Genomic DNA, 20,007 nt, shown 5'->3' with positions numbered 1-20,007 from the left:
GTCCAAGCCCTTTGGACACTGCAGCTTTTTTGCTTATACACAATTCATTCTTTGCAGCTTCTTAAGCTGAAGAAGCCTGGGAATAAAGTTTGAAACAAAAGTTAATAAAGATATTTGGCTAGTGGAAAAAAAAAGATAAATATAATTGTAAAATACCAAAAGAATCCATATAGATCTATATTGTCTTATAAGTTCAAGTGTGTTTTATGTCTCTGTGTTAGTCTGTTTCTATTGCTTATAACAAAATACATGGAATTGGGTAATTTGTAAGAAAATGAAATCTATTGCTTATAGTTTTGGAGGCTGGGAAGTCCAAAGTCCAGGGAACATGTCTAGTGAGGGTCTTGGTGGTGGCAACAGTGACCCAGAGGTCTCACATGGCAGAAAATGGCAGAGCAGAGACTAAGCTCTTATGTGCTCTTCTTTTAAAGCCCTCAGAACCACACCCTTGATCACCATTATTAATCCATTCACTACAGCATGGTCCTACAATCTAATCACCTATTCAAGGACCCACTTTTCAGTTACAATAATAAGATTTCCAACTCTCAACAGTTACAGTGGGAATTAAGCTTCTAATATATGAACTTTGGGGGGCACAATTCAATCAATCCAAAGCAGTCTCCATTTGTTCATCACAGATTTTAATTATGTATCTGAAGTAGCATTAACATAAGGTCTGAACCTAATGTGGGATTAAAATGGAGGATGTTATGGAGGAGATATTTAAAAAACAGGCTCTGAAAGAAACATATTTACTTAAAACAATTTTTATTATTTAAAATGATAAATTGGAAAATGACATTGTAACACTTTTTTTTCTCAGTTATTGACAGTTTGATCTGATTTAGAGCCAAGTATCATAAAAAATGATTTACCAAAGCAGAAAATGTAGTTTGAAGATATTCAACAGAGTAATACCTGATACAGTGTTACATGATTTAAGAAGAGGAGTTATCCTATTAGATCAGAATATCTTATTATTCACTTTTGAATAATATGAAGTTTGATTTGTTAATGCACATAGCAGTTACAGTACATTTTCTGAGGAAATTGAAGTAGATTTTTCTTATTTATTAATTCTCATTACCTCCCATTCATTTCTGCCCACTGGCAGCCAATCTACTCATACAGCATTTGCCTCACAATTTCTGTTAACTGATGTTTAAAAAAATCCCACTATCAATCTTATCAAATGACAGGAACTAAAGTTTTGGCAATCACATTAAAATAGAGTTTCTAATTTGGAAGAAGTAACATAATAGGTAACATAGAAAGCCTTTCCAGTGTAACGCCCATTAAGGCATTTAACATTCGAAAGAGAGCGGAAGATTGTGCTCTTTTCCAGAGGAGCTATAACCTTTTCCTTATCATGCCTAACAAATGCCTATGGGAAACAAAATAATAAGGCCCTCCATTATTGTCAGGGGAAGACTAAAGTAACAGGCTAGACCTACAGGCTACAGGAATGCTATTAATTGTAGGTATTATTAGTTTTTTTTTTTTTTTTTTCTTTTAATCTCTATTGGGATTGAGGGAAAAGCTGAGGTGGCTCCATGTAGAAGATTTAAATTGGCTTATGGGCTGCTCTGTTAAGAATTTGCAGCCCCTGACATTTCATAGCAGCTAAGGATCATACATATATGTCATTCTCTCCCATATGAATAAGATGCTAAATGCCTTAGAGATAGGTGAATTTGAAATATAATCGCAATTTTTGAAAAATGTGGGATAGGAAGTATTCAAAACAACTGGGTTAATTAAAGAAAAAAATTAGGCGAGTCTTGTTTTTCATTGCTATTAAGGAAAAGAATGTAAAAAGTTGATGATTCTGTATTATGTTTCCTATAACATAAAAGTCTCTGTTTTCTATTAGAAGGTGCAGCTTTAAGGAACTGCATGCCAAAGTTCTATGGGGACACAAGACAACATGATATGGTCTCAGATGAAAAGTTCCATATAAATACATAAAATTAAAACCTTGTATGTAAAAAGCCTAAAACTAGCACGAATACTGACTGAGGTCAGTCTTAATTTAGAAAATCACATTCTTAAATAAAGTTTTAGGGTTTTCCTTTAAAAAGTAGAACGGTTTCTTTATCTCTTTCGGCTGTGTTAGTGCAGTTATTCATGCATAGAATTTATTAGGATCTGCTAATTTCTTTCCAGCATTAAAAACTATGGGTTTTGCTTAGTCAAATATCTGACATGGTTTCAATAAATTCATAAATGGTTGTACTATTTCCATAAAATTACAGAGAAAGCAAAACTTTTTAAACCATTTAAGTAAAAATAAATGTAATCTTGGCCATTAGATAATCATTCTAAGTCACTTTTTAAGTACTTAAGTTTTAATACTGTAAGTCAATTAAAAAATATCAATATCTGTTTGAAATTTATCATTATTAAAAAATACCTCACAATTGAATGGCTGTTATACAAAGGCTCTCAAAGAATTTTCTCTGCCAAGTTTGAAAGCAGAGACCTGTACAAATGTTCAGTCAACATGATAATCTCTATTTGATGACAATACATTACTTTTCTAAGCATTAACATAGCTAATATTCTCCATTCATAGAGCCCTAAGAACTGTACTGTCTTTCAGTGAAATAAAAAAGTTCTTGCTCAAGAGCTTGAAATTTCCTTAAGATAAAAATGTCCTCAATCAGATATATATGTGTGCGTGTGTGTATACATATATATAATACATACATATATATATATATATGCGTGTGTGTGTGTATAATTGTGGTGTTAGGTGTTTTCATAATTTTTTGAGGGAATAGAATGCTGCAAAAGTCATATATTTCTTCTCTCCCTTAACTGATGTCATGATAAATCCTTATCTCGGTTGTTTAATGGAAAATACATCTAACTAATGCATACTCAGTTCTTAAATTTAAAACTGGAAATTCTATGTTTATTATTTCTTTATTGTCTTTAAATATATGTTTCATAATTTTCATCTTTTACTTTCTTAAATTAAAAAAAAATACTGAGCTCATGCACAAACATCAGTGGAAACTGTTCTCTTAAGTGACTTAATGAAAGTTGGAATAAAACCACATTTAATACCTGATTATATAACAATGGTTTTATGTGGAAATGTATCTCAGGTAAAAATCCACCTGAAATAAAGCATTTATGAATATCTGCCACATGATAACCTCTAAATAAATTGGATGTAAATGAAAAGTTGTCAGTCAGATTCATGTGAAATTAATGATACTGAACTGTGTTTCTCAAAAGAAATTTATGGTGCCTTCTTTTAGGAAATGCCAAAATCCTTTTAGAGACAGAGTGACTGATCACAGTTATTTTATACATTTGGATATTTATACGTTAGGTTTTCATAAAATAGGAGACACTTGAGGGAAAGGAAAAGGCTGTATTTTTTAATTGAAAAGCCAGACTAATTTTTTTGTTCTCTATCTTCAAGGAGATAAGAAACAGAATGCAGATTTTCTGTGCTACAGTAAGCAAACAAAAAAGATACTGGGGACTATATTATTGTGGTCACTTGACACATATAAATTCATTTTGAAAATGGTCACAGCTTCACCTTTGCTTAGAATAAAATAGCACTTGACTCTTACTCTAAACATGGGACTTGGAATGGCAAAATAATTTCAGATGATTAATAACTTAAGTGGTTTGCCTTTGCATGGTCTGGACGTTCAATTTCAAATGTATCAGTAGTTGAGATGACAAGCATTTTGTAATGATTCCTGACTAAATACCCTAAATAAACCTTAATACCTTCACTTCCCATTCTTCTGCATAGTAGGCAAAAAGTGACATGCTGATTAGCATGTTGCTCTATTTTTCATCAAGAGAAGAGAAATAACATATATTTTGTCTAGTATTATCTGAGCTCAAATTAAACTGGAATGACGCCTAGTGCAGGGATACCATAATTCATTAAACAAATATTTATTGAGTCGGCTATTTGCAAGACATTGTGTGTGGTGAATAGAAAGAAGCACTTTGCTTTCTAAGCTATTCAATAAATAGAAGAAAGCCATATATTCGAACACAATTTTCTTTGGGAAGATATAAATTCTTCAATAATAGAATAGAGGCATCTGCTTAAAGGGTAAGGTCCTTTTTAGTAAGTCCCTTTACTACTTTATATATTCAGGGGGAAAAAATCACCATATCTTGCTTTCTTAAACATGCATGTGAATACCTGTGTCTTCCTCATTCAGACAGACTGGCAGTATCCCCATTAATGATGATTACTGAAGAATTTCTTGTGTCACATGTTTGTAAGCATATAGTTCAAACCTATACACTTGTAAGATGAATTCATCAATTAGGGAAAATTATAAATAAAGCTTTTGGAGGAAGGATAGTAGGGGGAAATACTTTGTCATAAACAAAGAAGAATTAGAGAAAGTATAGTATATATTTTTCCCATTTTTCCATTTGATCACTGTAGATTGTTTTCAAGAGATAAAAGAAAGTGAGAGAGTGAAAGGAAGAAGAAAAGAAAGGGAGGGAGGAAGGAAGGATGGAAGGGAGAGAGGTCTGAGCCCCTGTTTTCTTTAACATCAGAACAGACTTACTGTACAACAGCATCCCAACAGGTGTTGTAGTGATGTAAAAATTGACAGATTAATGAAGCTATTACTATTCAGATTAAAAATCAAAAAAAGAAATTCTCTACTTGCCATATATGCTATTCTCAACTTAGTATACAATTAAGACTATACTTTTATATATTCAATATGAAGGGAATAGAATTTCTTTTCCTTGGGGAAAAAAATCTGTTATAAGTATTCATATAACCCATTTTAAAAAGATATTCTGTTATTTCTAGATAACAGGACTGTATTAGTCTCTGTTGCTTATAACAAAATATCTGTAACTGGGTACTTTGTAAGAAAATGAAATTTATCACTTACAGTTTCAGAGGCTAGGAAGTCTAGAGTGTAGGGAACACATCTGGGGAGGGTCTTCTTTTGTGGTGGCTTTACAGCAATGCAGGGGTCTCACATGGCAGAAAATGGCAAAGCAGAGAGAGAAAGATAATTCCTCATGCACACTCCCTTTAAAGCCCTCAGAACCACACCCATGACCATTATTTTTAATCTATTTACTAGGCATGGTCCTCAGAATCCTATCACCTCTTCAAGGCCTCACCTTTCAATTACTGTAATAGGATTTCCCACCCCCATAATGGTCACAGTGAGGATCAAGTTGCTAATACGTAAAACTTGGGGACACAATCCATATCAAAGACTAAGCCATCTTTGTACAATTCTGATCATCTTAGCTATGTTTTCCCTCTGTCTCATGCCTTTTGTAGGGCTAAGAATATGATCACACTCAGTACTTGCTGGTTTACTGATCATGAATGAACCCTTAAAAAGCTTTCACCTGTGGTTTGGAAAATTGAGATCATTTGGGGGCAGAAGCCTAATGAACTAACTGGGAAAGTTGATTTCTCAATGAGACTTAATTTGTTTTTATAATTAACATTTATGAAACTTTAAACAACTGAAGGCAGTATATCTACAGCAGAAACAATTTCTGAGGCAAATCTAATGGTGAAGTAACCATCAACACAAGAAAGCAGATTTAAGGCAATCTGGTAAAGACTGAAGTTTGTACAGTGCATTTCAGGGTCTTGAAAAGCATTATTCTGGGAAATAAAAGAGAGCAAGCACTGAACTTTCTTGGCTTTTTGGATGTAGAGAGAAGGAGACCAGGTTGAAATTTCTGTGGTGCACACTAGAAGATAGTGCGTCATTGGATTGTTCTGATGTTTTAAAGCACTTGCATAGAGCTCACCTAGCAACTACTGAAAAACAAACAGGTACCTTAGGGATGACTCAGAAAGATACATCAAAATTTTAATTGTATGATAGATATGAAAACAGTAAGAGAGAATTACAACGTGTAGAGAGATGTGGCTTTTGTTAATATTAACTACAGGAACATCTGAATTGTGGAACAGAACAGAGGTGTAGGCTTCATTTACATGCCATTTGTTACTTTATGCAAGTGTGAGAAAAACCTTCAATGTAAGTGAAGCAAGAATATCCTGTTAACTTGGGAAACAGTTAATGGAAATTTCAGAATCACTTCATATGTGAAAAAGATATTTTAAGGGCAAATGCCAGCTTATTCTGAAAATGCTTTGGATTTCTTACACTGCCTTTAGTTTTTTATTTAATTTCCTTTTCTTCTTTTATAATAACCAGTAGGCCTACTTAGAAATTGTCTTCAGCTGTAACAGCTAATAGCAAACCATCTAAATTATCAAAAGTAACATAACATATATGAGTCCAAGCATAAGCCCTGTGTCCTGAGGGATATGTTTGCCTGCATGTGTATACAATGATATTTTTCTTACGAGAAAAGGAATTAATGAAATCCCCCTTTTTTGACCCTGATTCAATACCACAAATGCCCAGAGTACGGATTGCCATTCTGGGCCATTTATTCTCAAGCAGACAATAACCTGTGGGGGACTCAATTATTTGCCAAAATGTGTGGTCTGATGTAGATTTTCTGCAAATGGTACAGCTTAATCCAAATGGATCGTATACTCTCCTTTTAAAGTTATCTTTCTAGATTTAAGTATTTTCTATAGTTCAGCCTGTATAAAAGTGTGTTTTTTTCTTAGCCTCTATATTCTTTGAAACCTGTAAACCATATGATTAGGTCAACAGCTATATTATTGGCTAGTATAGACCAGTTATTTAAAACAAATGATGGATCCGTCTTTTATATAACTTTTATATAACAGTCGTGCGTGTGCCACATAATAACATTTCAGTCAACAATGGACTGCATATTCAATGGCAGTCCTATAAGATTACAATGGAGCTGAAAAATTCCTGTCACCTAGTGATGTATCCATTGTAACATTATGGTGCAATTACCTTATTTTTAAAACAAATTTAGTGTAGCCTAAGTGTACAGTGTTTGTAAAGTCTACGGTAGTGTACAGTAATGTACTAGGCCTTCACAATCACTCACCACTCACTCACTCCGACTCACCTGGAGCAGTTTCCAGTCCTGCAAGATCTATTCATGGTAAGTGCCCTATTCTGGTGTATTATTATTTAATCTTTTATACCATATATTTATTGTACCTTTTTTGCTTAGATTTATTAAGATACACAAATACTTACCATTGAGTTACAATTGCTTACAGTATTCAATACAATAATATGCCATGCAAGTTTGTAGCCTAGGTGTGTTATAGGCTATAACATCTAGGTACGTGTAAGTACAATCTGTGATGTTCCTACAGCGATGAAATTGCCTAATAACACATTTCTCAGAACATATCCCTGTTGTTATGTGACACATGACTATTATTTTTTTGTGATGGTTTGGGTGTTTGTTCCTTAAAGTGTTCTCTAAGAACCAGAAGCATCAGCACTACCTGAGAGCTTATTAGAAATGGTGAATCTTAGCCAACCCACACCTACTGAAAAATAATATCCATTTTAACAAGATATCTACATTTTAACAGGGTTTCTTATATACATGTTAACATGTGCTTTTTTTATTAAAGGGCCAATGCATTATATGTTTGAGCCACTTCATAAGACTGTTGAGAGAAACAAATATCATAGTGGATATGAAGTAATAATTATAGTTCTGGCAATGACATGTATCATTTAAAGGTCTTATCCCCATATCAGCATATTGGTAAACAGTGAGTAGTCAAAAGATGTGTGCTTATTTGTCTCAAATATGTTACTTAATTTTTATTATAGTTAGGTAGTAGTCATCTGAAAATGATAACAATGGAATCAATTTAAGGATTAAAAGATATTTTCTTTATATATTTTTTAATCATTTTGACTTTTGAGTTACAAGTAAATTTGTAAGTACTCAGTAGAGAATGGTAATTTTATTGGAAATCATGATTGTGGTTTTGGTTTTTGTTTACTCTTTTTGTTTTATTGTTTTGGTTAAATATTTACATTTTGTCTGCTAACATACTACATATTTACATCTTGTCTGCTAACATATGGAATTAAATTCACAAGAAACAGAATCTGGTTTGTATTCCTACAATATGTTAAACTATTTACATGTTGAAAAGTAACCTTACAAAGTTATTTACAAATATACTTGTTGGTAATCTCCAAAAATATGTGGTTCTCTATTTAAGTGTATAATAGTATCAGAAATGTGGCAGTTGGGCATAGTAAGAGCGAACTCACTCTCAAAAAGTCTTGAATTTACAAAACTGTGACTGAATTAACAGGGACAGCTAATAAGAAGGAACTCTGTCATGTAAATCAACATGAAGTATTCTGGAAATAAGTTTCTATAATTCTTAATGATTATAGACATTGTATTTAAAAAATGACTTCAGTATTTATCTATTGCTTTCTTTCTGTTTTCTTTAGAATTTAAACACAAATGTTTATTTTCTTTATTAAATAATCCTGTGGCAAATCAGATTCACTCAGAATTCTCAGACTCTAGTGTGGGACTGTAGCAATATGGTTGTCTATTCAGTTTAGTTTATTCATTTGGGCTACTATATGGCGTGTACATATTTGTGACCAATCTGATTTTAAGGGCCTATTTCTCTTCAGAACAAGCCAGTGTGTGCCACAATAGGGCAGGACTCTAATTCCTTAGTATGCATGCAAATTTAGCATTCCAGAATAGAAATAAAATAATGCATTTATTCCTATGATAGAAAAGTTAAAAGCAGAACAAAGTTAGTTGGATTTCTCAGACTAACTAAAATGGAACATTCCAAATGTAATCATCAAAATAATCATCTGTTAGTTTAAGAGACAAAAAGAACTCCAGCCCTGATTTTTAAAGCACGTGATGCAAGAAGTAAGGCCAAGTTATAAAAGTATCTCTATTGAAGCGTAAATGATATACTGTCTCAGAAGCTGTCTTGAACATACAGTAAGTAGAAAAGCCCTAGCAATCTCCTCACATGGTCCCAGATTGCAAAGTGCAGATACACTGAGGACTCTCTTCTGGCACAGCAGTTACCCAGATTTGGTACTGAGAAGCTAAAGGTTAATTCTGAAACTAAGCAAAATCTAGAAATCCAGGGATTTGTCTGATCCTTCCACGGATGCCATATAAACTTCCTTCACCCCAGGTTGTAATATCCCTTTCCTATTGTTCACTAACTTCACTAGCTCTGGATATTTTCTAGTGTTTATTTTTGTTTTTATTGTAATTCTTTTTAAAGACTCGATTATTTTGCTCAAAACAGGACTGTAAGTTTCAATTGTTTAAATGTGAGTACATTTTCATTGTATTTATCCTAAGAAGAGATGACTAGTTTAGAAAAGTCAGATTGCTAGCTAGAAAGGAAAGGAAGGAAAGAGGGAAGGAAGGAAAAAAGGAAGGATAAAAGGAAGGGAGGAATGAAGGGAAAGAGGGAGGGAGGGAGGGAAAGAAAACTAAAGAAAGACAGACATCTTGGAAAACAGAATTGTTAAATCCTTTGATGAGCTTCTGTCTCCATCTGATATGGAAAGTTAGTGTCTTATGGAGGCAGATCTGATGTTCTCTTTCTCACTAATCTTTTTATGGAGACAAATACCTGATGTTTAATGTTTATTTTCTCATCAGTTAGATAAAGGGAATCAAAGGACATTTGCTACAACTTAAGAAAAAGCAAAATGACATGGAAAAAAATTCTTTCGAGAACAAGGGTGGAGTCACAGAAGTTTTTTTTTTTTTTTTTTAATGCTTTCAACATCAGAGAATGTTTATGTGTTTAAAAAAAATGGTTCTGGAAGTAGTCCAAGACTGTAAGTAATTTTTTTTTTTTAAGTTTCCATGTAATATTTTTTTCCATGTTTCCATGTGTGATTTTGGGCAAGTCATTAACCTTCTCTAGGTCTCAGGTTTTCATTTGTTAAACAGGATGTTAGCATAAGATATAAAGAAATACTATTTCCAGTTTTAAATTCCATGCTCCTTGAAAAAAAGATCATTGATAGATGTATTTGTGTGTGTGTGTGTGTGTGTGTATGCATGCATGTGAGCAGAGATATAATATCCATACCATAAAATTCACTTTTAAAGTGTACAGTTCGCTGGATTTTAGCATATTCACAAGGTTGTTCAACCATCACTTACTAAGTAATTCCAGGACATTTTCATTGCCCCACAATAAACCCTATAATCATTAATCATCACTACCCATTTTCTCCCTCTCCCCAGCCCCTGATAACTATTAATCTACTTTTTGACTTTATGGATTTACCCGTTCAGGATATTTCATGTAAATGAAATCATTCAATACATGGACTTCTGTGTCTGCCTTCTTTCACTTAGCATAAGTTGTAATGTAGCATGTATTATTACTTTTTTTTGTGGCTGAATAATATTCAATTTTATGAATATAGCACATTTTGTTTATCCTTTTATCAGCTGATGGACATTTGGGATGTTTTTATATTTTGGCTGTTATGAATAAAGCTACAACAAACAGTCATGAACAAGTTTTTATGTGAACAAATGTTTTCAAATTCTCTTGGGTATGTATTGAAAAGTGGGAGTGCTGGGTCATATGGTATCTTACTCTTTTTTGTGCTGCTGTAACAGAATACCTAAGACAGAGGAATTGATAAAGAACAGAGATTTATTTCTTACAGTTCTGAAGGCTGATAAGTAATCCAAGGTTGAGGGGCCTGCATCTTACTGCACCATCCAGTAGTAGAAGGTGTAAGGGCAAGAGAGCTCAAGAGAATGAGAGCCAAACTTGCTTTTATAAAAAACTCACTCACATGGTAACTACATAAGTCCATTCGTGAGGGCCCTCATGACCTAAGCACCTCTTAAAGCTTTCACCTCTCAACACTGTTGCATTGAGAATTAAGTTTACAACACATGAACTCTGGGGGACACATTCAAACCATAGCCTACGGTAACTCTATATTTAATGTTTTGAGAACCTGCTGGACTGTTTTCCAAAGTGGCTGCAACCTTTGACATTCTAATCAGCAATGTATGAGGGCTCAATTTCTCCACATGCTCGCCAACACTTGTTATTGTCTGTCTTTTTTATTATACTGATGTCAAAACTAGACAAAATAATTTAAATAAGAGAAACTACAGATAAAATTCTCTCATAAATATGGATGCAAACATTGTAAATACAATTTTAGCAAATAAAATACAACAATATATAAAAATATTGCATCATGACTAAGTAGGATTTAAAATGCAATGTTGGTTTAACATTTAGAAATAAATCACTGCAATGGCAAACTAGGAATAGAAGTATAGTTTCTCAACTTGGTGAAGCACAGTTATGGAAAATGCACACTTGAAATCATACTTAGACTGAAACTTACTGACTGCTCTTCCCCTTAAGATCAGGAATAAGACAAAGGTGATCACTCTTGCTGCTTCTATTTAGCATTGTACTGGAGGTTCTAGCCAGGGCAATTAAGTAAAGAAAAGAAGTAAAGGGCAACCAAATTGGAAAGGAAGAAATAAAACTGTGTCTTCCTGCAGATGGCATTATGTTGTACATTGAAAATCCTAAAGAAACCACAAAAACGCCATTACAGCTAATGAGTTCAGCAAGGTTGTAGAAGACAAGATCAATATGCAAAAATCAGTTGGCTTTCTACAAAATAGCAGCAAACACTCCAAAGATAATTTTTAAAAAATATCTATTTGCAATAGCATCAAACGATAGTTTTTAAAGGACATATTTCTATCAGAAAAAACGAAAGAGGGAATACAAATTATCAATTTGGAAATGGTACGTATGTTAACTTTTGAGAGCTATAATGAAGGCTGAGAGATCCTACTTAACAAAAACCAGTATTGTGTGAGAGTCTGGTGTTTACACTTATATCTAGCACAGCTCTGGATTCACAGGAGTTTTGTTATCATTGAACTCCAAAGCAGGGAATGCTATTTTGCAACTGTCTTCTCTGTCGAACTTCGGGACCTCATGTTCCCCTGACCACACTTTCTAATTGATATCTTTCCAACTATCCCAGGAAAACAGTCCAATTTTTAGGACAAATACATTTAGAAAAAAACTTTGGTCTGGAAAGAGAAACTCTGAGAGCAATTGAGCAAGACAAGTAAATAGAAGATTCTGATCTCATGTTTTCTTAAAGAAATGTCAGAGGTTACTTTCTAAGCAGGGGGAGAAGGGTGGAAGGGTTTCACCACAAAAACTAACACTTGAATAAGCTCCCATCTTTTTATTTCTAAAATGTTCTCCATTATTCCTAGTGTATATTGTAAATTAACTGGAAGCCACAAGACTTCAGGGCCAGAAAGATAGCTTAAGTGATCAATGATAGCTTAAATTATCTATTTAAATGTTATTTAAAATTTAGTTTCATTTAATGTGGGGAGTAATCAGAAAAAAAAAATTCACAAAAGTCATTTAAAATCATTTCATTTCCTCTAGATTAAAGAAGTAATAAGAATCCTTTAGTCTTTAGTATTCAAAACTTCAGCCTAAATTATTCCACAAATTTTGTGCATATAATAAAGCCACAGTAAAAGGCTATCATTTATTGATTGCTAACATTATGCCAGGCATATTGCAAATGTACCTTTTTCCAGAGTTTCCCACCTTATCAGCTTTACTGACATTTTGGTCTGGGTACTTTTTTGTGGTGGGGGCTATTCTGTGCCTTGCAGGATGTTTAGCAGCATCCTTGGTCTCTACCCAGTAGATGCCAGTAACATCCCTTCTCAGTTTTGGTAACCAAAAATGCCTTCTGGGCATAATCACCCCTGGCTGAAAACTTTATAATCTCTCCATAACTTTAAGGATTCCCCTTATACAACCTAAAAATGCAGCTGAGAGAGATTAAATAACTTTCTCAAAGACACATGACTAATAAGTGCCAGAGCCAAAATTTGAAAGCAGATTTATCTGGATGCCATCCTGACCAACATATAAGAATTCCTACTGAATTCTTAGTTTTGATCATTCAATAGGGGTTTACCCAAGGGCATAGATATTAAGAGGGGAGTGTTGTGTGAAGAAGCCATGGCAATAACAACTGTGATATTCCAAGTACAGATAACATTTTAGCTAACTTACTTGAACCCCGTATATTCCCAATTGCGTCTTTCATGTCATCCTTCTTACTTCACATTAAGGGATAGTATGGTGTGTGTCAAAAGTGTGGATGTTGGAGTTAGACTGCCTCTGCTGCTTTATTTTGGAAAAGAGACTTGGTCTTTCTGTTCCTAAGTTTCCCCACATGTAAACATGGGCTGATGTTAGTACCTTCTCATAGAGTTTGTGTTAGGATGAGATGAGTTACCATATGTAAAGCATTTAGAGTAGTAAATGGAACATTGACTGGGCCCTGTAAATGTTTAATCTTATTTATTTTAAGCTCATCATCTTAATAAATAAGTTACTAGCAGTATATATCAGCCAGCTTCCTTGTAAGAACTAACTGGACATTTTCTCTACTAAAACCTGAAGAGGATCTGAGATTTGGGGAATGAGAAAGGAACTGGTTTTCCAACACTGTTTTGCTACAAATATGTTTAATGTATTTTGCTAATCCAGCTCCTGTCTGGCAGTTCTCTGGGTAGGCTTTGGCCCCACTCCCTGATTTTATGCTACAGAACTGGTTGGAGAGGCTACAGAATTTTATTAATTCATTTATTTAATCATTCCTCCCTCACATAATTATCAGACAGTTTCTACTTGCTGCGTTCTGTGCTAAGTGCTAGAGGAAGATGAAGTGTTGTGTTTTCTATAAAAATGTTTTTGGGATATGTAAAAGGCAGCCCTGTCCCATGCATTCAATGGAATTGCTTTCAGATCTCAAGTCAGTCATTATCTACCTGTTTGGCTGTAAACCAGTTGCCTAACCTCTCTGTGCTGTTTCCTCATATATAAAAATGTCATCATTTTACTGCTAACAGTTATATTTATGATATAGCTTAAGGGAACATTTGAGAAGCTTTCATACATGACTTATTAATAAAATTCACTTTTAAACTGGCTCGTTTGCAATATCACTTTTTGAAAAGCCTACTTTAAAAATTTCCCCTTAAAGAAGGAACATTATGGCTAACTAGACGTGGAGTTTAACTCACTTCTCTATAAATACGCTTTGTACCACACTGAAGAGCTGTAACTGTACACTGCTGGTGGCATTCAGGGCCAAGCCTTGCCCTTCTGTTTTTTATTTACTAACAGTTTTGTGAACTATAATTTTCATCCTCTTCACACTTCTCTGGTATATAATTATTTGCAGGCTTCACTTTATAATTTTTATGGTATGAGTGGCATAAGCAGTGACCCAGGACAACTGTGGATTAAAATACTACTTCCCTAACCAGGTCTCTGTGTGTGTGTGTGGGGGGGGGTGTGAGAGAGAGAGACAGAGAGAGAGAGAGAATATGAACGGGAATGAAAGCAATACACCTTAGACTTGGTCCTTTCCCTTTGCTCACCTTCCTAGCTGTCTTTCCTCACCTACTGTGCCCCACATGTGCCAGATGAGTAATCTTCATGGCCAAGTTGTCTGTCTCCTACCTGAATGTGCTGCACGCTAACTTCTCCATGTCCCGGGACCGGTTGCATCCTGACCAACTTGGGTGGCACTATCATGCTTCTCCTTGTGCTATTCCTGCTCTAACTGTGAATCCTGGTTTTAGTCACTAAATGCCTTACTTTATGAGGAAGCCTCCCTAAATGCCTAATTTACAGAAACTCCATCTCTGCCTTGACTTCCAGTTTACAAAGAACTGAAATTAAGCTTTTAATCCCAGGCCTTATGACCAAACTCACTTTGCCTAGGTCATTTCTCTTGCATCTCTGCCTACTTCTCTGCTCTCTCAGAACTCTGCCCACTGTGTATCCTTCCTGGATCACCTACCACCCATTCAGATTTCTTTCCTAGCACTGCTGGAACTTTCTCGATTACTTACTTCACTCAAGTGAGTCATCTTTGCCCTAATTCCTGTGTGTCCCTGTTCTGCTCCATAAGCTGCTGAACCAGCCCTGGATCAGACTCTGTGTGGGCAGCATTTGCACCAATAAAGGACACTTGCAATTTCTGCAGTGACCTGAGCATTGACAGCAACATGTAGGCAGCTTGGGAACTGAAGTCTCCACAAGGTGGTCCACACAGCACTGTCCCTTCAAAAAAATTGCCTGAGTAGCTTTAAATTAATTGTATTAAAGTTGAAATTGAGCAGTAGTTATGCTTGCATTTGGAATAACAAAACATTTCCTAATATAAACAGAATATAATGAGAATATGGAGTAAGATTTGATGGTATATACATTCAATATATGGTACATATTATTTCTCAGGAAGAGGAAGAAATGATTAACTTCATTAAAATGAATAATTTAGGCCTCGGTACCATTTTAAAAAGTATATGTTTTGTATGTAGAGGAGTATGAGCTAAGGAATTTCTATCTGGACTGCTTAGAAAGTATTGATCTATTAAAAGGTTTTTTTAAATCAATTAATCTCTATATTTTGTCCCTTTGAAAAATTTTATTTTTAACCTCTACACAGTATACCACGTAATGACAATTGGTATGACTCAAATTTGTCAGTTGAATAGAGACATAAGACTCACTTGTGTTTTTATAGCAGCATTTTTTTTTCTATTTCAATATTTGGAGAGTCCACATGATATATGATGCATCTGATATGGCCCAATCATGTATGAAAATACTTAGACTGTTTGCTTCCAGTTGTGAAAGCACATCTTTTAAACCATTAAACTGGAGATGAGCTACACTTGTTGATCAACTACTGTATTCGAGACAATTTGCTAAGTGATTGTGAAACATTCTGTTGTAACAACCTCATGAGATTTTCATTGCTGTCAGGAAACTAAGACTCAGACATTGAGGACTTTGTCTAAAGTTCTAATAATAAATGGCCGAATCAGGACTTTAGCTCCATTCAATGGATCTAGTATTCATGAGACCATACTTACCCTTCTCTGCATTCCATCAGGAACTGGAAATGAATTATTAAGGCAAAGTCAGAGGTATATTCTTAAATCTCCCATTTGCCTGCCCTATTCTTGCCAGGGTGACAGTGTCCATTTCTTAGTATTTTCTCCTCCATATGCATTGATTCTTATGGATCACCTACCGTGTAAAGCACTCTATTGGGTACGTGATGGAACACAAAGAAGCATAAGACATGCTTCTCTTCTTCTGGCAGCTTACTCTGATTGAAAGGTCAAAATTTTACAACTATAAATAATTAATAAAAAAGATGGACTATGCTGAATGGGACAGTGAAGCTCACTGTGATCTGGCATAAATGAGGAAAGATGGAATACGATTCAGAGTAGGAAAAAACAGGAGCTATATTGAAGAAGTGATTTGGGACCAAAGTAGATGGCCTGACCTGATGCTGATCAGTTATCTCACAACAGACACTTTGAAATGTACTTCTGAGGGCCGAGCCGTGGCGCACTTGGTAGAGTGCTGCGCTGGGAGCGCGGCGACGCTCCCGCTGCGGGTTCGGATCCTATATAGGACTGACCGGTGCACTCACTGGCTGAGTGCCGGTCACGAAAAAACGACAAAAAAAAAAAAAAAAAAAAAAAGAAATGTACTTCTGCACACTCATCAGAGGCACTTTGTTTTTCTAGTTTATTTTTTATTTATTTTCTTTCTTCTACTTTTAAAATAATAAGGCCACGATAGCATAGACCATGTATGACTTGTTTACTTCTGTATCTCCAACACCTACACCTGTGTCTGGCATGTAGTAGGGTCTTCATAAAAACTTGGTGAAAAAGTTGAGCATGACAGACCCAAGCATCCTTCGTTTTGTTTTCTAAATATTAAACCAGCTTATATTAAGGAGTTGTCCCTTTTCACTAAATTCTCTGGTCCTCTGCTACAAATGAAGGGTATTTATTAAATTTTTCATTGTTGTATTTGTATGTATGAAAAAACAGAACTTTTACCAAGGTCTCATTTAATATATTTTTATAACATATGTATAAGGGCCCCGTTTTACTATCATAAAAATGAAATTTATAGATAAAATAATCTAGTTAGATAAGATGGATAGCATGGATTATATAACATAATTGGAAAAGTCAATATAATCTCATAATGGTAATATAAAAGAGAAATATGAGGAAAGATGTTTTTAAAAAATCCTATGTATCTCAACCTGCAAATGTTCAGCCATGAGGACAATATAAGACTTATAGAGGTAGTCAGCTGCCTAGTCAGCTGCTTGAACCTAAATGTAGAAGTGTCATAAATATGAAGCCACATTTGCACACTAATGGAGGTGTGTTATATTGATGACCCATACCATGAGAAGTGTTTCAGTTGGTGACATTATTTTTTGAAATGGTGAAGAACGCTTAGTAAATTTCCAAATCAAATAAGTTTTAAACTTCTCCGAGTTTATATAGTGGTTGCATTCTGAAAAAAAAATCAGTAAATTATTAAAGTGTGTGAAAAATACTTGGTGTTCATTTACTTAAAATTGCCTAGGTCCAGATAATTAGAAACAAGTTATTCATCTAGATGGACATCTGGTGGGACATTTGAAAGCTCCGTGGACCATACTGAACTGTTCTTTGAATTGCAGGATATCTAGCATCCCTAATCCTACCTACCCACTAAATGTCAGCACAGTCCTCCATCCTTGTAGAATCCACATATGCTTATGAAATAAAAAATTTACAAAATTTGTGCCTCTGAGGTGTTATGACACTCCTTTGAGAATGGTTGCTATAAACAAATCAGGAGCAAAGCAAACTTTAATTTACTACTCTCTTGCCTTCCTTTGAGATACAAGATTCTCCTCTCACAATTAAACTCATTACCACTGATACTGGTTGCCTCCAGTCAATCTCCTTTTATCCCAATCCCTTTCAGCCCTCATATTGTCCTCAAGGTACTTCTCCCAGGAAATATCCTGAGCTTTGAACCTATCTTTTTCTAAGCCTTGTCTCAAACTGCTGTCATTGAGCCATCTAATCAGATCTAATAAATTAACTCACATTGTCTTACTACTAACATACAGAGACGTCGTATTTTTTGACTGAGGTGAAAACTAAGGCCTGATTAAATTTCAGGCCTCTACCATGTATCTGTGAAAGAAACGTATTGGTATTTTAGCTTTCCAAACAGCCATTTCACAATTTCACTAACCTCCTGTCATAGACCAGAACTCTCAGGTTATTTGATATCTCCGGGACTTTTTTTCTCTTCTGAAAATGGAAATGATAATTACAACTAAAGTTATTGTGTCTATGATTATTACACAAGCTGTTAGTAGAGACCGTAGCACATAACAGGCACACATGTGATGTCAGTACTTATTGTTACCAAAGTGTCTTTGCCTTTCAGCTTAGAATCAGGGGTGATTTGAGGGTGATTTGAGGGTGGGTTTGAGGGTGGGGTGCTACTGGCATTTAGTGGCTACATGTCAGGGATGCTGCTTAATACCTTAAAATGCACAGCACAGTTCCCTACAAGGAAGAATTATCCAGCGCAACACGTCGATAGCAATAAAGGTGAGAAACTGGTACACACACACATGCACGTGTGCACACACACATATCATGTGGTCTTCAATTAATTGTTAGTATTTGCTTTTCAGACTTTGCTTTCTTTTACTCTTTAAGAGAAGAAATTCAAGAAGTTTAACTCAGATTCACTGAGTTAATGTATTTCCCCAATGATAGCCAGCCTAAATTGCGAAATGTGTATTCTGAGAAAGTGATAACAAGATATATAATTCGACATGGTTATAAATTTTTATCTTTTAATTTTTTTGTTGCCAAGTCAAAGTCCACACACTTCCATTTTCCCTTCTGTGTAGACTTCCAAGTTTAAGTATTTATGAAGTTAATACCTTGACACATATTTTAAAAGATTTGTAGGCTTCAGGAAAGAAGAATAAATACAGCTACTTTCTCCCACCACATTGGGAAAAAAAAATAAGCCAGAAAGTATTGGGAGCATTATATGTTGCTCTGCACATTAGCCCAAGAAATGGTTTCAATACTGTTATTCCGCTTAGGACATACCTAGCACTGCGTGCACATCTTTGTTTTGATTAGTTTGTTCTGCCCTCCCATTTAGTAAGATACCAAGAGGATGGTGCAGAACCTAATCAAATTGTAGTTTTCCCCAAATCTTCCTAGTACATATACACTCTGAAGAGCAGTAGGTGAGACATATATAAATGATATCAAGTAATGCCCGTTTGTGGCTCTGAAACCACTCATCTGTGGGAATGTCTGACCTGTGAAATGCAGGGTTAGCAAACTTTAGTGCATGGCAAGTTCTGGATGTGCAAGTAAAAGCTCTCCTGGGAAGTTTTATTTTGAGTTCCTATTTTTTCCAAGATGTCAGAAGATTCTTTCCTTGCAGAGACAATGAAAAGCTCTTAGGAGAATGAAGGCCCTAGTAGGAATGAAACTACACCATGTATCGTGCTCAGAAACGTGTTACCATGGGAAATCACTGCAAAATGTCTGGATTGCATCAGGAAGAAGGAGAGTGAAAATGACTTTTTCATTCTGAAGACAAAGCAGAAATATCAAATGAGAACTGTGACATTCTCTATCTCTTATGTTCCTCAGTCTGATTTCATTAGCTATATTAATAATGATTTTTAAAGGGTGTGTTTCAGTATGAGTGTGTGTAGACTACTCAGTCCAGTTGATTTCTTGATGTCATTTTCTCACTCTTGGAAACATCAGAATTGATATGAAAGGTAAGTGACTAAGTAAAATACATTTAAAACCAAACACACTTTCATTTTGTTTGTTTAATTAAATCCCTGTTTCAGTTCAATATTGTGTGTTTGAATATAGTAAATTTTTCCCTTTTCTTTTGAGGCCAAGTGTTATTTTGGACATAAGAATATGTAATAAACTTTATTTTTATAATTTAAATAAATCGGATAAAATAGTGATAATAGTCAAGTGTTTTCAGGTTCCTTTCACTCAACTCCTGCTTGAACAATCCTAGGCACAAATCTGCTTATTAATAAATGCTGGACCAATTAATTATTTATTTCCTTGGGC

At 34.8% G+C, this 20,007-nt stretch overlaps 1 protein-coding gene across 1 annotated transcript in view; it reads left to right on the top strand.

Moving 5' to 3' along the window:
• LOC134363295 (neurexin-1-like) overlaps positions 1–20,007 on the top strand; it is a 108,968-nt gene that overhangs the window by 66,328 nt on the left and 22,633 nt on the right. The window lies entirely within an intron of this gene.

The sequence above is a fragment of the Cynocephalus volans genome, chromosome 14, assembly GCF_027409185.1.
Source record: "Cynocephalus volans isolate mCynVol1 chromosome 14, mCynVol1.pri, whole genome shotgun sequence".
Classification (NCBI taxonomy): domain Eukaryota; kingdom Metazoa; phylum Chordata; class Mammalia; order Dermoptera; family Cynocephalidae; genus Cynocephalus; species Cynocephalus volans.
This window is presented reverse-complemented; position numbering and strand designations above follow the sequence as displayed.